Source organism: Aphelocoma coerulescens, chromosome 5 (assembly GCF_041296385.1).
Source record: "Aphelocoma coerulescens isolate FSJ_1873_10779 chromosome 5, UR_Acoe_1.0, whole genome shotgun sequence".
NCBI classification, from domain to species: Eukaryota; Metazoa; Chordata; class Aves; order Passeriformes; family Corvidae; genus Aphelocoma; species Aphelocoma coerulescens.
The window spans coordinates 50,333,222-50,344,421 of record NC_091019.1 but is presented as its reverse complement, the minus strand read 5'-3'; the positions used below and the strand labels follow the sequence as shown (position 1 = coordinate 50,344,421).

General features: G+C 45.3%; 1 non-coding gene across 1 annotated transcript; it reads left to right on the top strand.

Moving 5' to 3' along the window:
- The first annotated feature begins 4,858 nt into the window (after positions 1-4,858).
- Positions 4,859-4,931, top strand: TRNAT-UGU (transfer RNA threonine (anticodon UGU)). Its single transcript has one exon. It is a non-coding gene; the product is annotated as a tRNA-Thr (tRNA).
- Positions 4,932-11,200: the final 6,269 nt, after the last annotated feature.

Sequence of the window (11,200 nt, the reverse complement as noted above, 5' to 3'; positions counted from 1 at the left end):
CTTTCCTCCTGGCCTACCCCCCTAATGGAAGGATAAACCAATAATGGAAGTGAATACAAAAAAATTAAATATAGGGAAATGCAAAGGATACTATTTTTTATTTCTATGAGAAGCAAAGATACTGTTGTGGTCCCTTTTTGCAGGAAGCAGTCTTGGTCTGCTCTCAGGAAATTCCTTCTTTCCTCAGAAAACAGATTTGCAGAGTGAACTTTTTAGCTGTGTAATGTAAGAGAACTAAATTTTACCCCCCCCCCCCCATGAATAAATAGATTAATTGTGAGTGACAGCTGGAAAATGAATTTCATGTTCTTGAAAGACACTGGATGATGTCAAAATCCTCTGTTGATTCACTTCAGAAGAGACATGTGCTCTTCCAAGGACCTCACCCCTGACCAAGGGATCAAATCCACAAGCAGTGTGCAGGGCAGATAAATTTATTCTTTGGCTCATCTGTTCCAACTGCCAGGAAGATTCCCAGTCAGTGTCAGCCCCAGCAAGTGCACGCAGAGATGCAACCACCCAACTTACCACTTACGAGCTGCTTCTTCCCTTGCTCTGGTGGGGAATGTAGGCAAGTGGTTGGGGCAGATCTCTGGAACCTCACATGCTGATCCTGCAAATGCATCCCTTTGGATTTGTGCCAGGAAACTTATTGGTCAGACACGTGCAGCAGGCCTCCAGCAGGAACCTTCTGCTTTGGTACCTCACTTCTGTGGGCAAGAGGCACCTGGGTGCAATGTACTGGGGGAATGCATCGTCAGGCACTGCTGCCTCCACCCACAGCCTAGTGCTGTAGCCCCCAGCCCGAGCTCAGGAGCAGGAGCAGTCCATGCTCCACGGCACAGGCACGTCTGCCATGTGGTGAGATGTGACTAGACTTAGGCTCAAAGCTTCCAAGAGTTGGAAAGCTGCCCGCTAGCACCTCCGACACAATAAGGGCTAGCACGCCACTCATGCACAGGGATGCTATTTTTGCAGCATGTTGGACTCATTAGGTGGGAGTGTCAGTTCCTGAAAAGGGTGGAAAACAGTAAGAAGACAGGTCCTCGGTACCTCCCTTTGATGTCTCCGATAACATGAAAGGCAGCCTATGCCACTGCTCTGGTACAGTGACATTAAAAAAATCAAAAAAGAAATGGAAATCATCAACCATGGAGGAGATCCCTGCAATTTGGTGGTGCTCCTGATCCACAAAGCTACTGTTCTGGTTTCTCCTATTAGCCCAGCTGCAATATGTGCAGAGGCAGATTATGTGTCAGGCCAAAATATTAACGTTCACAGCATTAATGCTTTGAAATGAAGAGCACTAACAGAAAAATCTTTTCAATCCTTTCATATAAAATCCCATCGTTCTGAACTGACAAAAATAAATGCAGTGAACTTTCAGTGATATTGCACCATAGAAAAAGGTTATTAAAAATGTATTTGAAGGACTAGCTTTGTCAATACTAATGCACTGAAGAAAGGGAGGGCTTCCCAGTTCAGGCACTGATGTACAGACTTAGTGAGGGAGTGATTACTGCAATAACAGATTCTGGTAGCTTTAAGTTAGACAGCATTTTTAGACTTCATATGCAAAGAATCGCCTTCAGTTATAAAAAGATGAGCTACTTAGTAATATTGAGGTGAAATATGAATATGTGTTTAAAGAAATTCTGCCAAGTAGATATTGGTTTGGCTCTGAAAATGTGTTTGAAAGATTGGGGGGGGGGGAGATGAAACATAGCAGTGTAGAGGAATAGAAGAGTACTGGTAGGAATGTAAATGATTTATTGGTTTATTTGTTGATTCTTATTTCCATAGTAATCCGGAGTTTTAGAGATGATCTGTACATTCCCTAAAGTGATATGAACATAGCAACAAAGTGCCAGTGCATGAGAACTTTAAAGCCCAATTGCCTCCACTTTGAGAGCTGGGTCCACTCTCTTATCTTGAATTCAGACACCTCTGACCTTGCCACTCATTTTGGACTAAATAACTATTTAATCAAGCTTCAGTATTACTACTATGGGGTTTTGGTGCCTGTCTTCCAAGACGAAATGAAAACCAGTCAATCTTGTTTCATTGCTGTAAATGAGCCTAGAATAAAATAATAACAGAGAGAAAAAGCAATTTTTTTACATTCAGTCATTTAAGATAATGATAAGAATTATAAGAATTTATAAGAATTTATTTTTAATTATCATTGTGGGAGTTTTTGATAATGCCCCCTCTGAAGAATACAGAAAATAATCTACTCCTCCCATTGGTATGTCCTGCCACTTTCAGTTTTGTTCTCCTCAAGTGTCTCAACTGGTGCATTTATTTTGGTGTTCGAGGGAAGGTGAACCTCTTTGACTCCAGAAGTCAGTCTCTGATGAAGTGAGAAGGTAAGTGTTAAGCACCTCAGCTGTGCTGACAGCTCTCACAAAGGTTTTGTACAGTCCTGTCTTTGTGAGTCTCAGCTCCTAAAGGAGCTGTGTTCTGTATTGCTTTTTTCAGTGCACAGTAGTCTGCTTTTCCCAGGTTAATTGAATGAATGGAATGCCCATTAGTTCTTGAGGCCTGTGTGCATTAAGGGTGCAAGGGTTTTAAATAATAAACCCAGTACAATTGTTCTTGTTCAAAGAGGGTCCCTTCGTACTATAGCTGGAATTCTGGAGGCTCTTGCCCTGGTGGTGAAAGGTCCATCCCCATCAGAACTTAAAAAATCTTTCTGAAATCTTTTCTGGCTGTTCTGCCTTAGCAGTGATGTGAGGTAGCAGAAGAGCACAACAGATATTTAAAAGAACAGTATGGTAACACGTAATAAGTTTTCATAAAGGATATTTTTTGTTTGATTTTGGGCTTCTTGGGTGTTTGGGACTTTTTAAAAATGATGTTTAAATATGTTCTGGACTTCTTATGCATTGATGTACTTGCACGATAATCTCCAGCAGGGATTTAATTGACTTTTCCAAGTTCATAGATGGGCATGTGGTAACTCAGGCTGAGCATGAAAAGTGGCATGAGGGGAAAAATTGTATGGTCTTTTGCAAGACAATGGCATTTTCTGTATTCCAGGGTGTGACAACTGATCATGACAATATTCTCTTAACAGCAGATATTCTGCAGACCTTTATTTTGCTACAATGTAGTGCTCTTAAACTTCCACTGCATTACACATGTGCAGATAGGACACACACACACCATCTAGAAAAGCATTAAAGCTGCCACTGGCAGTCATCATAATTTTGAAGACTGAGAAGTCTGCAACCTGGCTTAGTATTGAGCATATCTCAGAGGAGACATGTCCCTTAATTAACACAGAAAATAATGCATAATTAATACATACATCTGTAATTTTAACACAAATATCTTTGTCATGATGACTAGAAATACAACTTAAGACTTTGTTATTTCCAGAGTTAGTAGAGAATTGAGATGAAGTGCTTAGTGGATTTAAACACTTCATCTTCACTGAATATTTTCACAATAATTCAAATATATATGCATGTAATGAGTATTGTTCAATGGAGAAAACGGACCTGCCCCCTGTTGTTTTGTTGTTGTATCTACTATCCAGCTGCCACATGGAGCTTTGTTTTATGAGTCAGAAATAATTTTTCAGTGTTTATTTCAAATTTCACTAATTTCATTTATTAAAAACTATCAGGGAATTCATGTGAGAACATACTTTGAAGGAAAAATCTTTGGGCAGAAGTCACATATTAACACATCTAGTGCCCAGGATAATGCAGACCCTGATGCTGCTGTGGACTTTGAGGTTTATTTCCATAGTGTAACATTCTTTTTTTCAAGATTTTGCTAAGCCAAGCCAGGTTTACGAGCTCCCCCATTGCATCCCTTTCCCACCTGCTGATCCAAGTCTGAATTCTATTTAAAGAGATAATAGTACAGAATCAAGACAGGGCCCTGAATATAGCTCTCTGAAAGGCATATGACTGCAATGATTTTATCTGCAATAATTTTATCTGCCAGGAAGTTTTAAAATAATGTTCAGGCCATACATAAGTGAACATAGACCTCCAGCTAATGTGTGCTGTTAACAGTGATGATACCCAGCACCAGCACTAGACACCAGCGGTACACTTCGATGGGTCCGACAGCATGGCTGCCTTCCACCTTTCAGCTGCTCGCTGAAGCTTCTGAGCTCCATAACCTCCGTTAAAGTTGATCTGCAAGCACCAGGTGAGAGAACTACCTAGAAATCCTCTCTAGAAATGCTCAGCGCTGCAGGGGGTCACCCAACAAGTGATGCTGAGAGGCCTTGGGCAGCACTTCTGCCCCGCAGCAGCCTTGCTCAAACCTCGCAAGACACCCAACCTCTGCAGAAAAAACCCCTTTGTTACGACAGGGTTTTTTTTACTCCTAGCCGGTACAGATCAGGCTGTATGTCAGACATTCGCCCACCCCGTATTTCTCCTCCGGTGCCTTTGCTGCGTCGGCCGGAGGGGCTCATTCCAGCAGCTTTACTCCTGCTATTGCAGAAGGCCCAGGGACCCTCCTGCGGCCCGGGATTTCCCACGCAACCGCGGCGGCGGCCGGCTGGGAGCGCCGGGAGCGGCACCCCGGTGCTGGCGGGCGAGGAGCGGGGCAGGGCGGCGGGCGGGCTCCCGCGGGGCGAGGGGACAGACGGGGCGGCGGGCGGGTTACCGGCGAGTGCCGGCAGGTTCTCGGGGGCCAGGAGCGGCTCCCGGCGGGCCGCGGGCTCCCCCCGGCGGTAGCGGTGGCGCCGGCGAGGCTGCTGCGCAGGGCGGGCCCTTCAGGGGCCGGTGGCGGGCGGGGCCGGCGGCGCGGGGCCCGGGGCGCCCGACAGGGGGCGGCGGGGAGGGCCGGGACCGGTCGTTAGAGACAGCCGGAACTGTTATTAAGCGGCGGCTCCATAGCTCAGTGGTTAGAGCACTGGTCTTGTAAACCAGGGGTCGCGAGTTCGATCCTCGCTGGGGCCTCAGCGGCTTGTTTTGTTTTTTCAGAGTGGCGTAGTTGTTGACTGTTCCCACGAGTACCGAGCCTGATTTTGGCTATTTTGGTGGTGGAGGACTAGAGCATGCGTGCAGGGTCCGGGGGCTTCCTGTTAAGGGAAACACTTTGGAAACAAATGCGTTTTGTAAAACCTGATTGTTAATGTTAATAGCGGTCGCCAAATTAACTCATGGCTGTGCTTCGTGCCGGCAGAGGAGGGAGGGAACAATAACCTCTTCGGGAAGCAGCGTGGGAATGGCTGAGTAAATATTTGCACAGCTCATGTCACAATTTCTCTGATGGCAGCTTTGGCAAAGTGCTGTTAGAGGTTTAAAAGGAACAAATTGCCCCTGAGTGGAGAATAAACTGGACAGGATTATCTGAGTCTTCACAGCTTGTCAGGCAAGCCAGGCTGCTGGGTTTATTTCTGTGCTGGAGGCTGGACAGCGGAGGTGCAATGATTCTTTTTTTTTTTTTTTTTTCCCCTTTTAGGTTATAGAAAGAGCTAGAAAGCTCCCCACAAATCGCCTTGAGCACAACACTTCAAAGATATGCATTTAGGGTTTTTTTTCAGATACCTTGTCAGCAGGGTGTTTGGTTTCCAGCACCGCAAGCACGACAGCCATCGTTACCGCCATCAGAGAGGGCAATTAATACACGCATTGTGGTGAGGGGGAAGGAGCCCGCTTGCAGCACCCGCGGGGCTCAGCCCATGCAGGGCTGCTGAGCCCAGGCAGCTGCCGCAGCCTGCGGCTCAGCGCGCCGGAGGTGTCGCGAAGACGAGTGGGCTGCCTCGTAGCACTGCAGCCCGTGTTCTACCCTCACAGCTCCTATCGCAGCTTCTCGCCAGCCTCCTTCCACTGCTGAGAGCAGATCAAAGCTGTGAGAATAGGGTGCACGGGGCTGGATGAGTTGCCATTGCCGTGGTGAGAGGAGCAAGGGGCTGACAGGCTATTTCTCCCTTATGACTGAAGTTGTGCTATGCCACGAAGCCCAAACAGTATTTGAATTTGCCGTGCTTTGGGGTACTTGCACGTAAGTTTGCATGAACGACTCCTTGTTTGCTACACTGCCTCCCTACCCCATCTGGGAAAGCAGTGCTGGATCCTAATCTCAGTTTTAGCACCTGACTACCATCCTACACAATTCCTTGGTTCAGCAGTCCTCCCAGAGTCCTTGTGACAGATCCATGGAGGTGGTGCTAAAACCCATTCCTCCGGAGGATCTGTTCTTTCCGGGGAGTCTGGTCGAGGCTGAGTACAGCGTTTCTCTGTTGGCAGGGAGCTGGGTCTCGCCATGACCAACCAGGGTACTAGCAGATCCCTGGGATGGCACAGATGGCCTGCAGAAGTCACACGTGTACTTCAGGAGGCTGCGTGGACTGCTTCAGGATCCTCCAGAACGAACATGCAGGAGCTCCTCAAGCGCTGGGCCCGGCACAGCCCAGGGCGTCAGTGTCCAGCTGCAGGGACGGGGCTGCCGCGCTTCAGCCACGGGAGGGAAGACCATGCACCAGTGCTTGGCTGCAGAGTTCCCCACGTCCGCGAAGCACCACGCGGACAGGGCTCAGCTATTCCCGTTTGTTGGAGCTACACATGTGAGCTGCCACGGGTGCTTTCCACAGCGCTGCCGGAATGCTCGGTGTGCCCTCCGAGGTGGGGCCGAGCCCCGTGCCAGCACCCGAGCGGCGCTCCCCCGGCAGGGCTGTCCCGCCCCGGGTTACATAAGCGGCGCAGCGGAGCCGATGCTGCCGGACGCCTCCAGGGGGAGAGCCAGCTCCTACGAACAGGAGAGCGGGAGGGAGGAAGGAAGGAAGGAAGGCAGTCGGTTTCTCCGGGCGGCCGGGTGGGCCGGCTCCTCCGAGCGGGCAGAGCGGCCCCGGCGCGGCCCGGGCGCGGCTGCGGAGGGAGCGCGCTGCCCGCGGGCGGCAGGGCAGGGCTGGGCTGGGCAGGGCTGGGCTGGGCAGGGCTGGGCGAGCGGCAGCGGCAGCGGCAGCGGGGCAAGCTTTGGGGCGGGGCAAGAGTTGGGGCTCGGGCGCAGCCTGCCGCGGCCGCCGCCAATTCCGAGTTTTTTGCGGGTGCGATCGAATTTTCATTTCCAAAGATGTTTCTTCACAATTAAACAGGCCCTATTTTAAAATATCGGACTTAAGAGTCCTGGCAGTAGTTCTGCCGCCCCGTGCACGCTGCAGAGCGGTGCCGTGTTCCTACCCGCAGCCCCCTGCGGCGGGGGCAGGACGGGGCCCCGCGGCGGACCGGGCTCCAGCGCTCCACTCCAGCCTTCCCCTGGGACCTGGCAGTGCTGCCCATGGCAAGAGCCATCGGAGCCACCTCTCCTGCTTCCGGTGTATCCACGCACGGGCATCAATGGAAGGCAGGAGATACACGCAGGCCTTCCTCCGAGCTGGTCTTCCCTGCCTTCTCCATCCTCCAAAGGACACCTGTATACCATTGCCTGATCCCAGCCAAGGAGTGACCCCAAAATTTTCTTCATTCTCTACATGTGATGTCATCTGCACTTCATTTCTAGCTACAAAGGAAGCTGTTTTAGTAGCTGTTGTTAACTGAAGGTGAGAAATGTGTCAAGGCTTTGCTCAAAAACAATGAGGTGACCTTCACTAGGTCCGGTGATGCAGTCATTAGTAATGTCATTAGAAAATGTCTGTGTGGTTTATTTCTCCAAGCTGTAGTGAGGAGCCTGGATAGTACTAATTGTGTTTCCATTTTGGACTGCTAGCTGAGCCCCTGAGAATTACCACAGTGTCTAGAAAGACAGATACCTTGCCATCTCTGCAAGCCATTCTGAACTCAGTGGAGATATTTCTCCTTGTTATGTTTTTTCCAGGAAATTTATACCCATCTGCTCAGTTCAACAGCAGGAGGCCTTAGACAAGAAGAGACTGTTTTCTTCATGAGTCTACTATTTTTATTTCCAGATATGTTTAAAAAATGGATATATCTAAGCATATCTTACTGCAGGGTGATGCTGTTATTGACAATGAGAATAGGGAATCAAAGTCAGTGGCTGTGAAACTGGCTTTGTCAAAATGGCATGTAATGAAATATAAACACTTTCAATATTCCACATGCTTTAATATTGTACAGATGCTGCCAAAACAACATGAATTTCTAAAAATCCCAAACAACCTCTCTCATACCCAACTTCAAGCACCTTCTAAACCTAAGATTAGTAAAGAATGTTTCTGTTTGTTTTGTCAGAAAAGAACGAAAGAAATTCCCACTAATTTCTGGATTTGGAGTTGGATTTGAATTTATGCCAGTGAGATAAAGCCAAAAATGAAAGTTCAGGTTGTTGTTTTTTTCCCTGACCTAATGCAAATGCAACCATTAAGAAAGTCTTCAGTGAACAGTAAAAACGTTTACTTCTGATAACCTAAGGTGTTAACAGTAACACCAAAAGGAAAAACGTTTGTCTTCTAAAGATACTATGTTTAGTTAGACATTGCTCTTCTGTTCTTCTAGTTGCTAAAACAACACAAGCTATCCTGCTCCTGGTCAGGCTCTTCCATATGTTCCACACTTTGATGCCTGACCTCCCATCTTTGCAAATTTAACAGCCCTGTTACTTTGTGTAGAGTTCCTTTCACAGGGTGTCATTAACAAATTTGCAGGAGTTGTTTGAAGGTCAGTAAAAAGAAGTCTGCACACCAAAATCACCAAGTACAATATTGATCCAGTATGGTATATCCTGACTTCCAGACTGAGCTGTCTCCTTGAGCCTTTTCCTCCTTGTCTGCCAAGGAATTTCTCCCTTTTCAGAGGAAGTAACTCAAATAGTGCTGTTCAAGACAAGACTCAGGCCAAATGCATCCCCAGATGAAGTGGGAGCTAAATGCAATAGGACTTTGAATAATGATGCAAGGCCATCTTCACAGGGGAGTTAACATTAAATAAATCTGTGCTTACTGGTATTCTTGGCAAGAGACTGTATTTCTGAGCCAGTTAGCTGTGGATGGAGAGACAACTAATGAACCCGCTTGGCTTCTAGTACACACATTATTTACTGCCATGTAAGCATATGAAGAAGGATACTTAAAAAATAATGGGGGGCCTCTCTGGTAATGAAAAAAATGCAGATTAATTAAACCATTCACTGTTTGCCCGGGCAGTGACTGTTGTGTTTTAAAGAAAAATAGTGTTTTCTGTATTTTCAGGGAATCTTTCCTAACACTTTAAAAATAGAAGGAAAGCAAACAGAAATGTCTTGTTAGACCCTAAGATATTTAACTAACTGCACAATATGTGATACTAACCTTGCCTATATTTTAGTATTGATGTTTGTCTTTAGATTTTGATGGTGCACTTCAGTAGAGAGATGTTGTCTTAAGATAAAACATGGCCTTTTTCCATGCAGTTTATAATCTAAGATGGAAACAGTAGGTCCTGGCAGTACAGAATGTAGGTACAATACAGTAGGTTTGAACATAAAGAAATGCATACAGCAGTAGAGGAGATGATCCTTTAAAAATCTTGTGTGTGTGCAATTTATTATGACTTGAGAATGTCTGAAAAAGAGCAAGAGAGCTTGAGTTTAAAAAGGATGCAGCACTGTTCATCTAGAATCTCTGTGTGTTATGTATAGACAAAAAAGTCCCTCCTGACCTTACTAAACTCAATGGACACCTCAGATTATTACAATATTTCTGGCTTTCAAGTGACCCAAAATTAGCATGCAAGTAGAAATATTCTTAGGGATAAGTTGAAGTTTAAATAAAATTTAGAACTGTGACTCTAAAGTATTAGGAAAAAAGAAGAGATAATTCAGCTTTCTTGCCTGTTTATTTTCGACTGGTTCTGTAAATTTATCCAGTTCCAGCTTACCTTAATATGAACATAAATTAATTCAGAGACTGTAAATGGAGAACTTCTACTGTAAAATAAGGCTGGTGTCAACTGTGTGAACATCTGTTCGAAGCAGGCTGCTCTGCTGACAACAGAGCTGTCAGAACACTACCTAATGCTCCATGTGTCTGACTGCCAATCTGCAGATATCTGATTACCTCTCAGACAGACCAGTACATAGGCTTCTCATAATTCTCATATTTGTTCCTTCTGAAGATAAACACGGGAGTTGTTCCTTCTGGTCACCAAGTTACAGACTATTTTTGGACAAGGATGCTGTTGCTTGCAATCCCTGCTGTATGTGTGAGACTTGTTAATGACCATGGTGCCTGCACATGTAAACAGGCACAAATCACAATATGTTTGTTCCCTCTTGACAAGAGGTTATGAATACATCTGTTCATTCCTGCCACAGAGAACCTTAACCCATACCAAAAGCCATTTCTAATAGAAATTAGTATGAATAAGGATGAGTATTTCTTACTGCATGTAGCAGCTGTATAGAGACATGTCTCCACCAATATGCTAACATGGTGTTTGATTGAGAAAACACAGCATTGAAAACTCATACAGTTAAACTATGCAATAATATAATTATAAATACAACCACATCCTTCTGAAGAGTCCTCAAAGCAAGAAGGTAAATTTCTATGCTTAATTTATATTGAAAGCACTGTGTGTTTCTTAAAACCAAGTAAATAACATGAGAAAGCTTAAATTTAAGACCCTGAAGTGCAATCTGTGAGAAACCTTCCTCGTAGATTAGATATTCCTTAGCTAGTTACTATTTTTTAAGCATTGAGTAATGCAAGTATCACATTTTGTTTGGGCTTGTCATCTTAGAATTATCTGTGTAAGAACTTGGGATGGGCATGTTTAATTTGCAGCAAGATATTTGCAGTTACTACTTGTAACCTGTTTTATTCTAGAAGCTAGATGAAAATAGTCCCCAAGAACTATCTGTGCTAAGAGAAACTACTGTACTCACAAAAGTGAGCTTCCAGGAAGACTACTGATTGTTGGAGAGGTAAAGCCAGATGATCATCAATATATAAGTTTGTTTTGGTTTGTTCTGTTGTTTTTTTTTTTTAAGTATTGGATTTGCAAATAAACAATGGTGTTTGCATCCTGGCTATCATTCTGGGTGTTACTTGTAGTATAGCTTCTTCACTGCTTTTTGATCATTACTCAGTCAAACTGTAAATGCTTTTAGTGAGTTAGAAAGAGTTTTGCTTTCTGGTGCAGAGAACCTTTAGTAACAAACCCTTCAGCCAGCAGGCTACTAAGAAGTTTGAGAAAGCTCTCCCTGCTACTTTTATGTTTTGAACATATGGGTGTTTTTCCTGTTATTTTTATATTTTTCCTTAAATTTAATGAGTTTCCTGGGCTCTGCA